Raw genomic sequence first — 16,614 nt, 5'->3', positions numbered from 1 at the left:
GAGGTGATTAAGTTAAAATGAGGCCTTTAGAGTGGAACCTTAATTCAATATGATTGATGCTTATAAGGAGGAAGATATATGGTGGGGGCAGGGGCAGGGGGCACAGAAGAATGATCTTGTGAAGAGATAGAGGGCAGCCATCTGCAAGCCAAGAAGAGAGACTTCAGAGGAAACTTGGGTTCTTAGACTTCCAGCCTCCAGAACTGTGAGGAAATAAATTTCTGTTGTTTAAGTCACCCAATCTGTGGTATTTTGTTACGACAGCCTAGAAAATTAAAACAACATTCAGTGGAGGATAGGACAGTCTTCTCAGTAAATTGTGTTTGGAAAATTAGATATCCACCTGCAGAAGAATGAAATTGGACCTTTACTTTTTACACTACATTAAAAAAATTAACTCAAAATGGCTCACAGACTCTGAGAGGAAACATAGGGAAATGTTCATAACAATGGATTCAGCAACGATTTCCTAAATATGGCAAACTGCATTTCCTTAGAATTTAAAACTTTTGTTCATCAAAGGATATTATCAACGAAGTGAAAAAGCAACCCACAGAGTGGGAGAAAATATTTGCAACTCACATATCTGATAAGGGATTAATAGCCACAATATACGGAGAATTTGTAAGATTTAATGATGACAACAACCCAATCATGGGCAAAGGATCTGAACAGACATTTCTGCCAAGAAGATATACAAATGGCCAATAAGCTCATAAAAATATGCTCACTGTCACTAATCATTAGGAATTACAAATCAAACCTACACTGAGATGCCACCTCACACCCGTTAGTACAGCTGTTATCAAAAAGCAGAGACTGACAAGTGTTTTAGAGGATATGAAGAAACTGGAGCCCTTGTGCTCTGCTAGTGGGAATGTAATTTGGTGCACCTGCTGTGGAAAGAGTAAGGCAGTTGCTCAGAAAAATTAAGAATAGAATTTCCAAATGACCGAACAATTCTTCTTCTGGGTATATATTCAAAAGAACTGAAAGCAGGGACTCAGACTCAGATATTTGAACACTAATGTTCATAGCAGCATTACTCACAATACAAGGTAAAAACAACCTAAATGTCTATCAACAGATGGATGGATAAAATGTGGTATATACACACAGTGGAACAGCTTTAAAAAGGAATGAAATTCTGACACACGCCACGACAAGGATGAATCTTGAAGACACTATGCTAAGTTTAACAAGACAGAGAGAAAGGGACAAATGCTGTATGATTCTACTTGTAAAAGGCACCTAGAATACATAGGCAACTTCAAAAACAGAAAGTTAAAGTAGTGGTCATCAGAGACTGATAATGGGGACTTTGGGGTTTATTGGTATTTGGCTGCATGGTTTGCGGGATCTTAGTTCCCCTTCCAGAGGAACTGAAATCCCTGTGCCCCCTGCAATGCAAGTGTAGAGTCCTAACCATTAGACCACCAGGTAAGTCCTGATAATGAAGGCATTTTAATGTTTTATGCCTAACTGGTATGGTGTTTCAGCTGGGGAAGATGAAACAGTTCCGGAGATGGATGGCGACGATGGTAGCACAAATATGTGATTGTTCTTCATGTCACTGACCTGCACACTTAAAAATGGTTAAAGACAATCTTAAAAACCTGGACGTTTGGGGCAATATGTTATAAAACTTTGGAATTTATTTAAACTTTCTGTTTGAACTGGCTCTGGCAGGAGCGGGGAGGATACCACCTGGTTCCTGTCAGGCTACACCCAGGGTGGGCAGACTCCTTATTTCTACCTGCAGAGGTGGGGGTCCCAGCTGCCTCGAGGACTTCCACTGGTACCCCCTGGCCAAGAAAGGGTAGGAGTGTCTCATTATTGCCTCCAAGTGGCTTCCACTGACTACAAGGTGGATGCGGCGATGGCCTTTTTACCCCTTAAAATGGTGAAAGCCCTGACTCCCCAAGAACCCTCCTTTGTCAGGATGGGTGAGGGCAGCTGGTTCTTGTCAGAAGGGGTGGAGGTAAAGGCTCCCCACGTGGTCCCTTCTGACTTCTAAGGAGAGGGGATCTCATTACAGCCCAGTGGAGATGAAAGCCCCCCTTCCTCCTGGGCATCCGCTGATGCCACCCCAGCAGGAAAGCTGAGGAGCACAGGGTCTGGTGGGAGCTCTCTCCCTCCTTGCCTGCTGGTGTCTCCTGTTTGCCGGCCTCTTCAGCTCCTATGTTGGCATACGTGAGGCCAAAAGAGAACCCAGGGAGCTCACTGCTATGCTGCTTCTTGGTCCTGGGGTATCTGGTCAGTCTGCCGCCTTCTCTCTGAGACAGGAGGGAAGCAGGCAGTACACGCCCTTAAAGAATGACATAGCTGGTGACGAAAATTGGAGACAAAAAAAACTGGTTCAAACTGATTAGGTCCAAGATGGTGGAAGATTTGACTTCTGGTAGACCTTGTGCCTCATTACATGCTCATTGTCATGTATTACCTTAAGCTCAAAGACAAAACCACAGGCACCATGACAGTGCCCAGGCCAACCATAAAAGGTCAAAAAGTGGGCCAGTTCCTGGAAAACCCCTACCTTTCCCTGAATAGATGAAATAATCCTTTCACTCTTTAACCTATGAAATTACTGAGTCCATAAACACCAACCACCTCATACTTCAGGGCCACTCTCACCTTGTGAGACAAACTGCATTCTACCTATGGAAGATGTATCTCTCAATAAATCTACCTCTTACTTAGCATTTTGTCTCTCACGAATTCCTTCTGTGCTGAGACAGAAAGAGCCCGAGTTTCTTTAAGTCCTGAGAAAAGTTGTGCATTTTTGGAGGCTGGGAGGACTAGCCTTGGGGAAGGGAAGTGTAGATCCTGAAAATGGAGGTAAGAATGGGTCAAGGGTACACGTAAATGCTAACGAGGCAGAATGACTGTTCCAGTGGTTTCTGTCTCCTTCAGGAAAGGGTGGGAGGTAGGTGATGATGGAAGTGTAGGGTGATGGGCTGGTGGAGAATGAAGGCTTGGAATTGCCATGGGGAACTCTGGAAGAGTCTCCTCGTGTTCATGTGTAAACAGCACCCATCAACAGCAACAGCAATTGGTTATGCTAACAATTACTGAGGGTATGCTATTTGCCAGGCTCTGACCCTTTCAAAACCTTATGACAGGCACACACTTTTGGGATTCCCAATTACTGATGAGGAAACCAAGCCTTACGGAGATGAAGAGACAAACATTTCCAGGCCTGAAATAGTACAGCTAAGATTTGTCCACATGGTGTCTAATTATTGATACAGCTTTCTTGGGTGCTGAGGGTCTGGCTGAAATGACTGCCCATGAACTTGTGAAGTCCTCAGATGTGGGTGAATTTCTCTAGGCAGTTGGGCATAAAAACAGAGGTGGAACTGCTGAATAGTAGCAGGGCTGGGGTCTTCCAGGCTGAGGTGTCAGAGGACAGTGTGGAGAATGTATTGACGAGAGACGGACAGAGGCAGTAACCATGCACCCTGATTGGATCAATAATTAAGTCAAGACAGCAAGGGAAATGGCAGGTCCAAGGTGTCAGAGGTCTTGATGGGGTTGAAGGGAGGTGGAAGTAATGGTAACAAGGGCATGAAAAGTAGGAAATAAAGGAAGCTGTGGTTAGTGAGGGAGATGTTAAAGATTTCCTGGTAAAGCAGATCCTGGAGGTGACAATGTTTAGAGTGTGGGTGACTGAGGGATGGGGAGGGCAAAGGATTTGAGGTCAAGAAACTCAAGGGTGGAGAAGTTCACTTGCCCAAGATCACTCAGCTAGCCACTAAGAGAGATGGGGTTTGTTTTAAAAAAAAAAATAATTCAAGGATACTTGTTAAAGCACAGTAGGCACACTTTATTTAAGAGGAGGCTGTACAAACCAGTGTAGGGCCTGCTGGAATGAAATTCTGCAGTAGGGTAGGGATTGGGGGCTCAACTCCAAATAGCAGAGTGAGCAAATGGAAATGTATAGCCAAGGAACAGAGAGTGAGGGAGCAGTGGATGATGATCACTAAGCAGGAATGCCAGAGGTAAACAGGTAAACTCTGTAGGCAGGCCAGGGTGATCAGACACCACCTGGAGCTGGTGGAGGATGAGGAATCCAATCAGGTATGGAGGATGGAGGTTCCTACTAAACCAACTTAGCAGGGTTCTAGCTAAAACTGGATTTTACAAGGAAGTGCAGAGATAGGCCTAGGAGAAGATTCAGCAGGCTGACTAAAGTTTGGTCAAGCAAAGAATCTTGGTCGGATTTAAAGTAGACTCAAAACCCAGAGAGGAGGAGCTGACAAGCAAGGGGATGAGGAACAATGGGAACAATGAGGGAGGGAGGGCCCAGGCAGATGCCATTAGTCTCCAAAGACAGGGGTCTTTACCAGGGTGGACGAAAAATATAACCATTACATTAGGGAACAAAGGATGCTGCGGCAGCAGCCTCTGCAGCCACCCCAGCTGTGCACCCGGAGGGGATTCAGGATGGAGGAAAGCCAGATACTCACCCTAGATGGCTAAGGTGCATATCAAAGGAATGATTTCAGTGGGTCTAGACTGTTGCCTCATCCTGTACACAGAAAAGTGCTAAATTCATTAACTGGAGATGTCCAGTTTTTCCTTCAGTTCAGTTCAGTTGCTCAGTCGTGTCCGACTCTGTGCGACCCCATGAATCGCAGCACGCCAGGCTTCCCTGTCCATCACCAACTCCCCGAGTTCACTCAGACTCACGTCCATCGAGTCAGTGATGCCATCCAGCCATCTCATCCTCTGTCGTCCACTTCTCCTCCTGCCCCCAATCCCTCCCAGCATCAGAGTCTTTTCCAGTGAAGCAGCTCTTCTCATGAGGTGGCCAAAGTACTGGAGTTTCAGCTTTAGCATCATTCCTTCCAAAGAAATCCCAGGGCTGATCTCCTTCAGAATGGACTGGTTGGATCTCCTTGCAGTCCAAGGGACTCTCAAGAGTCTTCTCCAACACCATAGTTCAAAAGCATCAATTCTTTGGCGCTCAGCCTTCTTCACAGTCCAACTCTCACATCCATACATGACCACAGGAAAAAACCATAGCCTTGACTAGACAAACCTTTGTTGGCAAGTAACGTCTCTGCTTTTGAATATGCCATCTAGGTTGGTCATAACTTTCCTTCCAAGGAGTAAGCGTCTTTTAATTTCATGGCTGCAGTCACCATCTGCAGTGATTTTGGAGCCCAAAAAAATAAAGTCTGACACTGTTTCTACTGTTTCCCCATCTATTTGCCATGAAGTGATGGGACCAGATGCCATGATCTTCGTTTTCTGAATGTTGAGCTTTAAGCCAACTTTTTCACTCTCCGCTTTCACTTTCATCAAGAGGCTTTTGAGTTCCTCTTCACTTTCTTTTGATGTTCTGACTACCTGGTTTTTGTTGCAAAACTCCTATATCCTGGGCTCCCCCTTACTTCTTTGGAATCGTCCCTCAGAGCTATCTGTCTTCCAGGCTTAAGTCCACAGAAATTCCCTGAATAAAACAGAATTCTCAAATTTTAGGTTTTGCCTTTCTTTTCAGTGGACACAAGTGTTGGTTAGAGCAAAATCAGGGTGAAAGAAGGATACTGCTACTGACGCTCACATCTGCAGGGTTCGCTCCCAGACTGTGTGCTGTGCTTGGTACCGGGGAACATGGAAATACAGGGAGCAGGTGCTGCCCACAGGAAACTCACAGAGCACATGCTCAAAACAGAACGATAACCGCTAACTGCTGTTTGGAACCAGCAGCAAGTGACTGTCTTGGGCTGCAGGGAGGGCTGGGGTGGCAAGATCAGAGTCAGAAGCACCTGCAACAAGGAAGTGATGCTCAGGCTGCCTCCAGGGGAGGCAAGAGAGAGACCAGCCCCAGGCTCAGCAGCTGGAGCTTGCCCCCTGTGGACAGATACTCCAAGATATAGGAACCAGACAGAAGCTGAGATTTGGCCAAGTAAGAGATAAACAGACCATGTATTCCACATTCTCGAAGTCAAGATCTTACCATCTACACATGCACAGAAATGCTCCTTGAAGGTCAAAAGGGAGGGGCGTCACTCCATAGGCCTCTTTGGTAGAATCCATCTTGGCTAAGGGGTGTGTATGTGCGCCCACATGGAAGGAACCTGAGATAAACCAAATACGGACTCAAAGCCAGGCAGAACAAGATGACTGGCCAAAGGAAACTCAGAAGAAATGCCGCATATGAGTGATTCACCCTACCATGAGGGTGTGGCTCCCTCTCTGAGCCCACCGGTGTGCCTATCCACATGGACTCCTTTTCCTCTGAATAAACATTTCATTCGTTCTACTACTTCCCATCTCTATGTGGACATTCATTCCTACCCTGCGGACGGGCCAGGGCGCCGTCGGTGGCTGCTGTCCCTGGTGGCTCAGTGGCCAGGATGTAGCACGCTAACTTCTGTGGCCGGACTTCAATCTCTGGCCAGGGAATCGCAACCCCTGCTTCAAGACCCTGCAGGCCGAGGCCACCCAAGATCACAGGGACCTTTGCCTGGTGGGAACCATGGGTCAGCATCAACAGTGGGATTGAAGGACAGTGCAGAGAAAGGGCCTGGGGGGTTCAGGGGCCTCTGAGGGCCTGGCCTGGGGTGCATACTAGGGATGATGAGGCCAGGCAGGGGCCTCACAAACTATCTTAGATCCTGTCTGAACCTTGGCCTGAATGTCCTAGGTGGAGGAGAGTGGTCGAGAACAATTAACATTTTTTAAAAAATGTGAAAAAGCAGATGACCAAAAAAAAAAAAAAAAAGAGCCCAATGACTTCAACTATATAAAATACAGTAGTAGACTGTACATGTAAGTATAAGCAGGTTCTTAAAGCAGGATTCTGTTCTCTTTCTGCTTCAGTAACTTTCCTTTGTTATAACCAGCACACTGTTTTTACAACAGAACATGGTTAAAACAAAAAGGGAACAAGCATGGAGTTACCAGAATCACTTTTTCCAGAATGGAGAGAAGTCACAAGAAACAGTAGAGATGCTTACCCCACCATTCTGTCTCTTCTCTGCCCCAAGGCAAGGCTGCTCAGCGAGGCTTCTTAATCTACAGAAGAAACGCAGTTCCAAGAAGGACTAGGGGGCAAAGAGGGAAAGCAGCAGGCCCGACTGTGAAGAGGTGAAGGGTTCCACACTCCTAATTCTTGCACAGAAATGCACCTGCCTGAAGAGGAGACATGGGCTAAGAAAGGCTGAGGGCTCTTCCAGATGAAGGGCAGCTGGGGAGACTTGGCAACTTGACACAAAGCAAGAGCCCAGACTGGATCTGAATTACAGGGAGACATAGCTCACCGGGCAGCTGGCAACACTTGAATATGGATTGTGGACTGGAAAACAGCACTGGATGAATGTTACGTTTCCTGACTTTGATCACTGATCCATGGCTACATAAGAGAATGTCCCTGTTCCTAGAAAATACACACTGAAGTACTTAGGAGGTCTTCAGGAACATGGTGTCTGCAACTTACTCTCAAATAACCCGGAAAAACAACATATGTATTAAATACAGAGGAAGAGGGGAACAATAATACAAAAGGTGGCAAATACTAACAACTGGCAAATATGGATAAAATGTTCTCTGAACTTGGGTCCTTTGATCCATTTTTGAAATGTCTGTGTATAAATTTGAAATTATATCAAATTTAAAACTCACAAAGAAGCAAAGGCAGGGGTCAGGGTTGGATTCTGCTTAGGGCTGGAATCTAAACTCAGGGTGAGAATAAACTCAACTTTGTGAAGGGAGCAACTGAACCAAAGTTGGGTTTTTTGCTTTCTTTAGAATCATTCTTTGAAAAGACTGACTTAAATGTGTTCTTCAAGTATTATTAATAATAATTATCGACCTTTGAGCTTCCCTTGTAGCTCAGTTGGTAAAGAATCTGCCTGCAATGCAGGAGACCCAGGTTTGATTCCTGGGTTGGGAAGATCCCTTGGAGAAGGAAATGGCAACCCACTCCAGTATTCTTGCCTGCAGAGTTCCGTGGACAGAGGAGCCTGGTAGGCTGCTATCCATGGGGCCGCATAGAGTCGGGCATGACTGCAGCAACTTAGCATGCATGCATGCAATGGAGAAGGAAGTGGCAACCCACTCCAGTATTCTTGTCTGGAGAATCCCAGGGACGGAGGAGCCTGGTGGGCTGCCATCTATGGGGTCACACACAGTCGGACATGACTGAAGCAACTCAGCAGCAGCAGCAGCATTTGTTTTATAACTGCAAGTCTGTACCTCTTAATCCCTTACACCTATTTTGCCCAAGCCCTCACTCCCTCCCCTCTGGCAAGGACCAGCTTCTGCTAAGATTCTCACAGGGTTTACAGAGTAAACTCTCTATATCATTAATTTTTGACCAGAGGCTTCTGGACTGAAGGTCACCTGGGAGCAGTATTTCCTGAATGTCCCATTTAGTTGATTAAACTTAATGGCAACAAGGAGAACTGAATTGCTTTTTGAAGAGAGTGCAACATCCATGTATTTTGTGCAGCGTGATGAAAGCTGCCCCTCCTGGGTCTCCTTGTGACCTGGAGCTTTAGGGAGGGAAAAATCATTTCACACGAGGAGCCAAAAGCCTTGGGAGGGAAAGGACTGCACACATCAAAAGCTGAGTGAACCTGGCTGAGGGGTCCATGGTGATCAGAAAGGACGAGGGCTCTATGGGCAAAGGTAAACTCGCTGGGGGGAAAGGGGTCTGAGCTTGATTCCAGGGCCCAAGGCTTTGAGGTGTGTGTGTGTGTGTGTGTGTGTGTGCGTGCATGTGTGCGTGCATGCGTAGCAGTGATTCTGGAATAGCTGGCGGCTTAGACCAGCAGCCCTGGACAGGCATGGTGCCACACGTTGTGAACGATGGCTGAGCACGCGTGAGCTGAAGGAGCGACAGTGTTGGGGGCCAGTGTGTGACACCTGTAAGGGGTCCGGATGGAGCCAGAGCAGTGAGGACATCACTTCCTGAACAGGCAAGTGTCCTCGAGGCCGAGCCCGTTCGGGCTTCGACAGTGACGGGTGTGCTAACACAATTCGCACCATAGCCCCATTCAAGTTCTCTCCCAGCCTGCGTTTGGAAGAAGGACTAAGGCTCTTTAAGTCCCCAAGGTTCTTCCACAATTTGAGAAGGGTGGGGCCTCAGAGAGGAAAGCTATATCTTCCTGAACTATTAACTGGTGAAGAAAAGTGTTTCTACCTGGGGGGTGGGTAATCTCCAAAGAGGTCATGTCAGTTCTGTCTTTGGAACTTGGTGGGTGGGTGGACTGCATTTCCTGCCCCTCGTACTGAGGCTGGCCTGTGACTGCTTTGACCTAATGTTCTGGAACTCTCCTGGCTCAGGTCTTCAGGCCTGGCAGCTCCTGCTTTCTTCCTCTTGCACGTTCACTCTCGGTTGCTGCTTGCTGCCTCTTGAAATCCAGTGTCCTGCAGTGAGACGCCCAGTGCAGCCGCACAGAGAGGCCTCATGGGAAACTGAACTCTGGTAAACGGCCAGCACCAGCTTGCCCACTTGCTGATGGAGAGACTAATTTGGAACTTCTAGCCATCCCAGCACCCTGGTCAATGCCACACGAAGCAGAAGAACTGCTTGGTCACTCACAGAACCCTAACAGAGAGTAAACACTTTTGTTATTGTTAAGCCATGAAATTTTAGGTTTTTCTTTTAATGCAGCAAATGACAGCACATAATCTAAGCTGGTCAAGTGAATGAGGCAGGAAATGTACAGAAGCCTAATCGATGAGGTCACGTCCCCAGGAAGAAAAGTGACCTTCTCAGGTCACAAAGCTGGCAGTTGAAACAAGACTGAGGGCCAGGTCTTCTGAAATCTTCTCCTTTCTGTGCAGGAAGACACATAACTGTGACAATTAGAAACCTGAGCCCTTATTGACGGATTCCCCTGTGCCCCGTGCTTGCTCCATGGGGCTCTCCCTCCAAGACCCCACTGAGGCTCTACACCCTCTGTTGTCAAGACTGTGGTCAATACCCTGCCTCCCTCATGAGGAAACGACACTGAGAGGAGGTGAAGCATTGCCCACGGTCACAAGGCTAAGAAAACTGGAGCTGGAATTTGAACTCAAGCTTAACTAAATGGGCCCCAGTGCCTTCCCCTTCGTCACGGGATGAGTTCAGAATTCTGGTTGTAGTTGTACCTGTGGATAAGTTCAGTTCAGTTCAGTCGCTCCGTAGTGTCTGACTCTTTGTGACCCCATGAATAGCAGCACGCCAGGCCTCCCTGTCCATCACCAACTCCCGGAGTTCACCCAGACTCACGTCCGTTGAGTCAGTGATGCCATCCAGCCATCTCATCCTCTGTCGTCCCCTTCTCCTCCTGCCCCCAATCCCTCCCAGCATCAGGGTCTTTTCCAATGAGTCAACTCTTCGCATGAGGTGGCCAAAGTACTGGAGTTTCAGCTTTAGCATCATTCCTTCCAAAGAAATCCCAGGGCTGATCCCCTTCAGAATGGACTGGTTGGATCTCCTTGCAGTCCAAGGGACTCTCAAGAGTCTTCTCCAACACCACAGTTCAAAAGTGTCAATTCTTCGGCGCTCAGCCTTCTTCACAGTCCAACTCTCACATCCATACATGACCACAGGAAAAACCATAGCCTTGACTAGACGGACCTTTTTTGGCAAAGTAATGTCTCTTAGGCTTATCCAAAGCCTAACATTCCTGGACGTGGCATTTACACATTATGTGAACTTCACTCCTTTTCTTTGCAAAAATGAAGCGCGCCTCCCTTGGCCCTTCCCTGCTCGGCACGCTGTCACTGCCGTGCAGTTCGCATGAGCGGAATTCAATGTGACTGCTCATTAAAACGATGAGATACTCTGCAGCTGCTAAATCGTAATTCATGTTGAAATGTATTGGTTTTAAACCAAAGTTTTATGAAAGGGCTCCTTCTGCTTTTCTTTTCTTCTGTTTTTTAAATTGTAACTCGAACTCTTCCTGTTCCCCTGGAAGTCCTGGCTGGAGTGTGTGGACTGACGCGCTTGCATCTGCCTAGTCCTGTGACTGGGGCCACCAGTTGACACCTACAGGGTCCCTGAGAGCACGGAGGGGAAGATGGTCATGCCTCTGTGACTCACAGCCTCCTGAGCTACCCAGCAACACTGTCAAGTTTCCCTATTCTGTGCCGCGTGTAGCTCAGACCCTCTCACTCTAGAATTCTGTTACCTTCCCCCAACCCCCACAATCAGCAGGTGACCCACCACTTTTTCAGCAAGAAAACAGAAGCCAATAGGACAAAGCACAAACTTCCTGCTAGAAAACCTCCCTCTCCACCTGCACTTTCACATCCCCAGGCCCTGTTCCCAAGGGACGCTTGGCCAAGGCAAATCCTGACTCCCTCCGCAGACATGACTCCATCAGCTTTGCCCCCACCTTCCATCTCTCCCTCTCTGTAGCTCAAGCCTTTCCCATTTGATCAAGTCTTGATAAAGTCCCACCAGTGGCTGCCCAGTCTCCCTCTCCCTCCATAGCTGACCTGGAAGCCAGCTGCTCCTCAACCACTCAAATCTGGCATCTGCACTCTTCACTCCACTAAAGCTCATCACCTCGCTGTCACTTGTTAAACCTACTGGGGGTTCTAAAGGCTTCCCCCTGCCAGGCTGCTCAGCTGCACCAGAGAACCTGACCACACACATTTCTTGAAAAGCTCTATTTCCTGACCTGGAAAACATCCCTATCTTAGTTTCCCTCCTACTTCTCTGTTCCTTTCAGACTTTTCTTTGCTTGTCTCTTAAAGCTTGTCCTTACCTTGGTTTCTTGCCCTTTCCTCTTGTCACATGTTCTCAGGACCCCAAGACCTGGCAGGGAGCCAATGAGAAACTGTACACGAGTGAGTCAGGCTGGGCAGGAGCAGAGCCTGGGGAGTGAAGCAACCAGGGGCCTTGCACCCATGGAAAGGTGGCAGCAGCAACTCAGCTCCAGCAGACACCTGCCAGGAGCAGGGTCAGCAAAAAACATTTCTTTTTTAAGGGCCAGAGAGCAAATACTGTAGACTCTGTGGGCCACGATCTTTGCCATACATTCTTCAGTCCTGAATATTCATTGGAAGGACTGATGCTGAAGCTGAAACTCCAATACTTCGGCCACCTGATACAAAGAACTGACTCCTTGGAAAAGACCCTGATGCTGGGAAAGATAGAAGGCAAGAGGAGAAGGGGACGACAGAGGATGAGATGGTTGGATGGCATCACCGACTGGATGGACACGAGTTTGAGCAAGGTCTGGGAGTTGGTGATGGACAGGGAAGCCTGGCGTGGTTCAGTCCATGGGGTCACAAAGAGCTGGACACGACTGAGCACCTGAACTGAACTGAACAACCTTCTAAAAATGTAAAACAAAGAAATCTTATGTCTAGGGTCACACAGGCCCAGGGCTGAGTGTTGCGCCAGTTCAGACTAGTTTGCTGAGCTGTGCACAAGAGTGAATACAAACCCACAGTGGCCAGAGTTCCCAGTGTCAGGTTTCGCAGAGAAGCCAGAAAGCTGGATTTTTGTTTGAAATCTTATAGTTACTAAATGCCTGCATTTAGGCGATCTCTGGCAGCACTGCCTCCAGGTACCCACTGAGCGTCTTGTAGCCACACGTGGTAACCCCAGAACTCAATTCATTAGCAGGCTCCCTGCCCAGGTTGGGCTCACAATCTCAGCAAGTGGCAATGCCCTTGAGTGAACAGCTTGAGACAGACACCTGGGGGCCTGCCCTCGCAGCCTGCCCACTTGGCTCTGTCCTCAGTGCCCCTCCCCGGTGCTGGGTCCCCACCATTTCATCCCTTGAGGACAACCTGCTCCTGATAAGAGAGTCCCCCTCTTATCCTTTTTCCATACTTTCTGCAGCCAGGATGATGGTTCTAAGATGCAAACCTGGGCACGTCACTCTCAGGTTGAACACTCATTCGCTAAGCTTCCTTCAGTTGACTTACAAGGCTTCTGGGGGTCTGGGCCCTCCTCGCCCGCCCCGCCCCGCCCCGCCCCGCCCCATCCTGCGCCTGTCTCTGTGGGCTACTCTCAGTTCCTGAATTGAGGAAAGCCCCCTCTCACTTCCAGGTCTTTGCATCAGCTGCCCTGGCACAGCCTTCACTCCACCCCACACACAAGCTGACAAATTCTTCCTTGTACCTCATCTTAGAGTTATAAAGCCTTCCCAGATGTCCCCATCTCCTGCCAGCTGGTGTTCTACCTTTCTTTCACCTAACAGCTGTACTGATACATAAATCACATGCCGCATAATTCCCCATATAAAAAAAGGCAGATGCCTGGAGGGGTAGACGTGGGCAAGGGAGTATAAGACCTTCCACCGGGAGGTGGGGAGAAAACAGAACTGCTCTTTATATTTATTTTTATATCATACTTTGGTCTTCTTTTGGTGTTATTCTAACCTAATATACCAGCGTAGTAGAGCGCAGACATGACAACGAATAGAGACTCGTGTGTTGGAGGTACCCGCTCGGCGCTGTGACTGTCAGCAGCCTGCAGTCAGGAGTGCAGAGACCCCTGCTTCCTGTTCCATCCCGCTGCCTCCCCTTCGGAGGAGAAAACACCCCACCTGTGTGCGACAGGGGCGGCTCTGCCTAAGGGTCTGAGCTTGTCTCCAAGCCGCCCGCCCTTCCTCCCTCCACTGCTTTGGGTTTGGCCCATATCACCTGTTTCCCCTTCTCCCTGAGCTGACCTGTCTGCAAAGGGGCCTTGGAGTTGCTGAGGCTCCCCCCCACCCTCTCACTGCACAGGAACTGAAAAAGCACAGCTGCATTTCCAAGTAACATCATGCGTCGAAAGAGAGAAACCGAGCAGACAGACAGCAAAATCAACACTGTGGAAATCGTGACGAGACACCTCCGGGAATCTTGTGTTTGCTGTTCCTTGTCCTCATCCAAATGCACTAGTACTGCTCTCCTAGGCCTCCTTCCTTTTGTCTTTCTCACCGAGTCTCACAGAAGCCTCAGCTTTTTGCCCTTTGCACACCCACGTACACACACATGAGCACATGCCAGGATTCACGTCTCCCTCTGCCCTGTACCCACTACTCTGATGCCACTGTGCCCAGTGAACTTTGTACTACTTCGATCTCTACAGCATTGATCTTTGGCTTCCTCAAGGGAGAGGAAGTGAATACAGCTCAACAATGCCTGTCAAATTTTTAGTTCTCTTATAGTGATTATTTTATAATACTTTACAGATTCATGTTCCACGTGGCATTTCCTGTTTGCCAATTTTGAGGGTGAGAATACAACGTCCAGCTCTTGATCTCAGGCTGGTCAAATACTGGCTGACTCTGACCAAGGGCACCCTCTCTTTCTGAATGCATGGAAGAAAACAAGTTCTCAGTCAGTGGAAAAACGCAAAAGGGGTGGATGACCTTCTGCTGGCTTTTTGCAGAGAGTATTACCACATTGGAAATGACCTTCCAAGGAATCTTTCAACCTCCAAAGGGTCAAACATGGAACTGAAAGTCATGAGTGTGAATTCTCACCCTAGTTTTGAAACATTTATCTCAATAGTTGTCAATAAATTTTTAAATGTTAAAAATAATCTATGCCATGAGGACATCTACGGATCAAGTGTCTGGGTGGGAAAAGAAGAGTACAGGATAAACTCCTAATTGACTGTATGACCAGTTCTAAGAAGGATGGGAGCTGTGTGGGTATGGGTGTGAATTGGTATCTCATTGTGGTTTTAATTTGCAATTTGCATTTACTTAATGACTAAGAGTGAAAAAGTTGGCTTAAAGCTCAACATTCAGAAAACTAAGATCATGGCATCTGGTCCCATCACTTCATGGCAAATAGATGGGGAAACAATGGAAACAGTGTCAGACTTTATTTTTGGGGGCTCCAAAATCACTGCAGATGGTGACTGCAGCCATGAAATTAAAAGACGCTCACTCCTTGGAAGGAAAGTTATGACCAACCTAGATAGCATATTCAAAAGCAGAGACATTACTTTGCCAACAAAGGTCCGTCTAGTCAAGGCTATGGTTTTTCCAGTGGTCATGTATGGATGTGAGAGTTGGACTGTGAAGAAAGCTGAGCGCCAAAGAATTGATGCTTTTGAACTGTGCTGTTGGAGAAGACTCCTGAGAGTCCCTTGGACTGCAAGGAGATCTAACCAGTCCATTCTAAAAGAGATCGGTCCTGGGATTTCTTTGGAAGGAATGATGCTAAAGCTGAAACTCCAGTACTTTGGCCACCTCATGTGAAGAACTGACTCATTAGAAAAGACTCTGATGCTGGGAGGGATTGGGGGCAGGAGGAGAAGGGGACGACAGAGGATGAGATGGCTGGATGGCATCACTGATTCGATGGACATGAGTCTGAGTGAACTCCGGGAGTTGGTGATGGACAGGGAGGCCTGGCGTGCTGCAATTCATGGGGTCGCAAAGAGTTGGACACGACTGAGCGATTGAAATGAACTGGGCTGAACTGAACTGAAATGACTAAAGATGTTGAGCATCTTTTCATACTTTATTAGCCATTCATAAATGTTCTTGGTGGAATATCGGCTCACATCTTTTGCCTAGTGTTTGCTTGGGTCCGTTGTATTCTTATTATTGAGTTGTATGAGTTCTTTGTAAATTCCGGTTACACGTTGTATCTGCTATGTGTTTTGCAAATATTTCCTCCTAGTCTATCAGTCTATTTCCTGTCTTACAGGTGTTTTTTTGTTTTTGTTGTTTGGCTGTGCCATGCGGTACACCAAATCCTAGTTCTCAAACCAGGGATTGAATCCATGCTTCTGCAGTGGAAGCTTGGAGCCCCAACCACTGAAACGCTAGGGAAATCCGTCTTTACATGTTCTTAATGTTGTCTTTTGAAGTGCGAAAGTTCTGATTTTTAAAGAGATCCATTTTATCCATTTTTTTTTCCCCATTTACGAACTATGTTTTTGGTATTGCACATAGGAAATATTTTGCCTAGATCAAAGTCTAAAGATTTTTTGTGTTTTCTTCTAAAAGTTTACTTATTTTCTCTCTTACATTTAAGTGTATGACTTAGATTTTCCATACAGTGTGAGGTGAGGGTCTAAGTTCATTTTTTTGCAAACACAACTGTCTTATTATGAAATAGTTTTCTATAACATTAATGTTGACAGAAACTTATTCCATTTCATGAACATATTTTAAATAGCAAGATCCTGATAAATGCTTAACAACTGTCTCTAAAAAGAAACAAAAACAAACAAACCAAAACAAAGAGAAAAAAAAAAACCCAAGAGCCCTAATAAGTGGCACTTACGAATTCCCCTGGTGTATATAATCCAAACATTTCCAATTTCAGGTTACCAATGTTACATAATATCATGGAGCTGGGGACAGATCTCACAACTGGCTCTTATGAACTGCTACAAGTTGGCTGCAGCACATTACTGAATCTATTTAATCAATACCAGGGTCATTGGAGGAGTTTTGTTTGCTTCCTGTTTTTTTTCAGTATATAAAAGATGTCCCTCAAAGCAGGAAGCAGCAGTCTGTTTTATTCCCTGCGATAAAAGAATGCTGGCCCTCCAGAGAGTTTTACTTCTGTCTCACAATGAGCACAACTACGGCAACAACCTTCCTGTGGCCGTATTTAATAATGCCCATCATATTCACCTTCAGGACAAGTCCCCACCTTACTTCCTGAAAAAGATAAAGAAAACTCAGTTTTGACCAAACA

The 16,614-nt window shown here is 46.9% G+C and overlaps 1 long non-coding RNA gene across 1 annotated transcript; it reads right to left on the bottom strand.

The window, feature by feature from the left end:
* Positions 1 to 9,599: 9,599 nt before the first annotated feature.
* Positions 9,600 to 10,147, bottom strand: LOC112581209. Its single transcript, XR_003105701.3, has 2 exons — positions 10,108 to 10,147; positions 9,600 to 9,793 (listed from the first exon to the last, which is right to left on the bottom strand). It is a non-coding gene; the product is annotated as an uncharacterized LOC112581209 (long non-coding RNA).
* Between the last annotated feature and the right edge of the window lie 6,467 nt (positions 10,148 to 16,614).

This window comes from Bubalus bubalis, chromosome 21 (genome assembly GCF_019923935.1).
Source record: "Bubalus bubalis isolate 160015118507 breed Murrah chromosome 21, NDDB_SH_1, whole genome shotgun sequence".
Taxonomy (NCBI): Eukaryota; Metazoa; Chordata; class Mammalia; order Artiodactyla; family Bovidae; genus Bubalus; species Bubalus bubalis.
The sequence above is the reverse complement of the archived record's forward strand: the minus strand, read 5'-3'. Positions and strand labels throughout refer to the sequence as shown.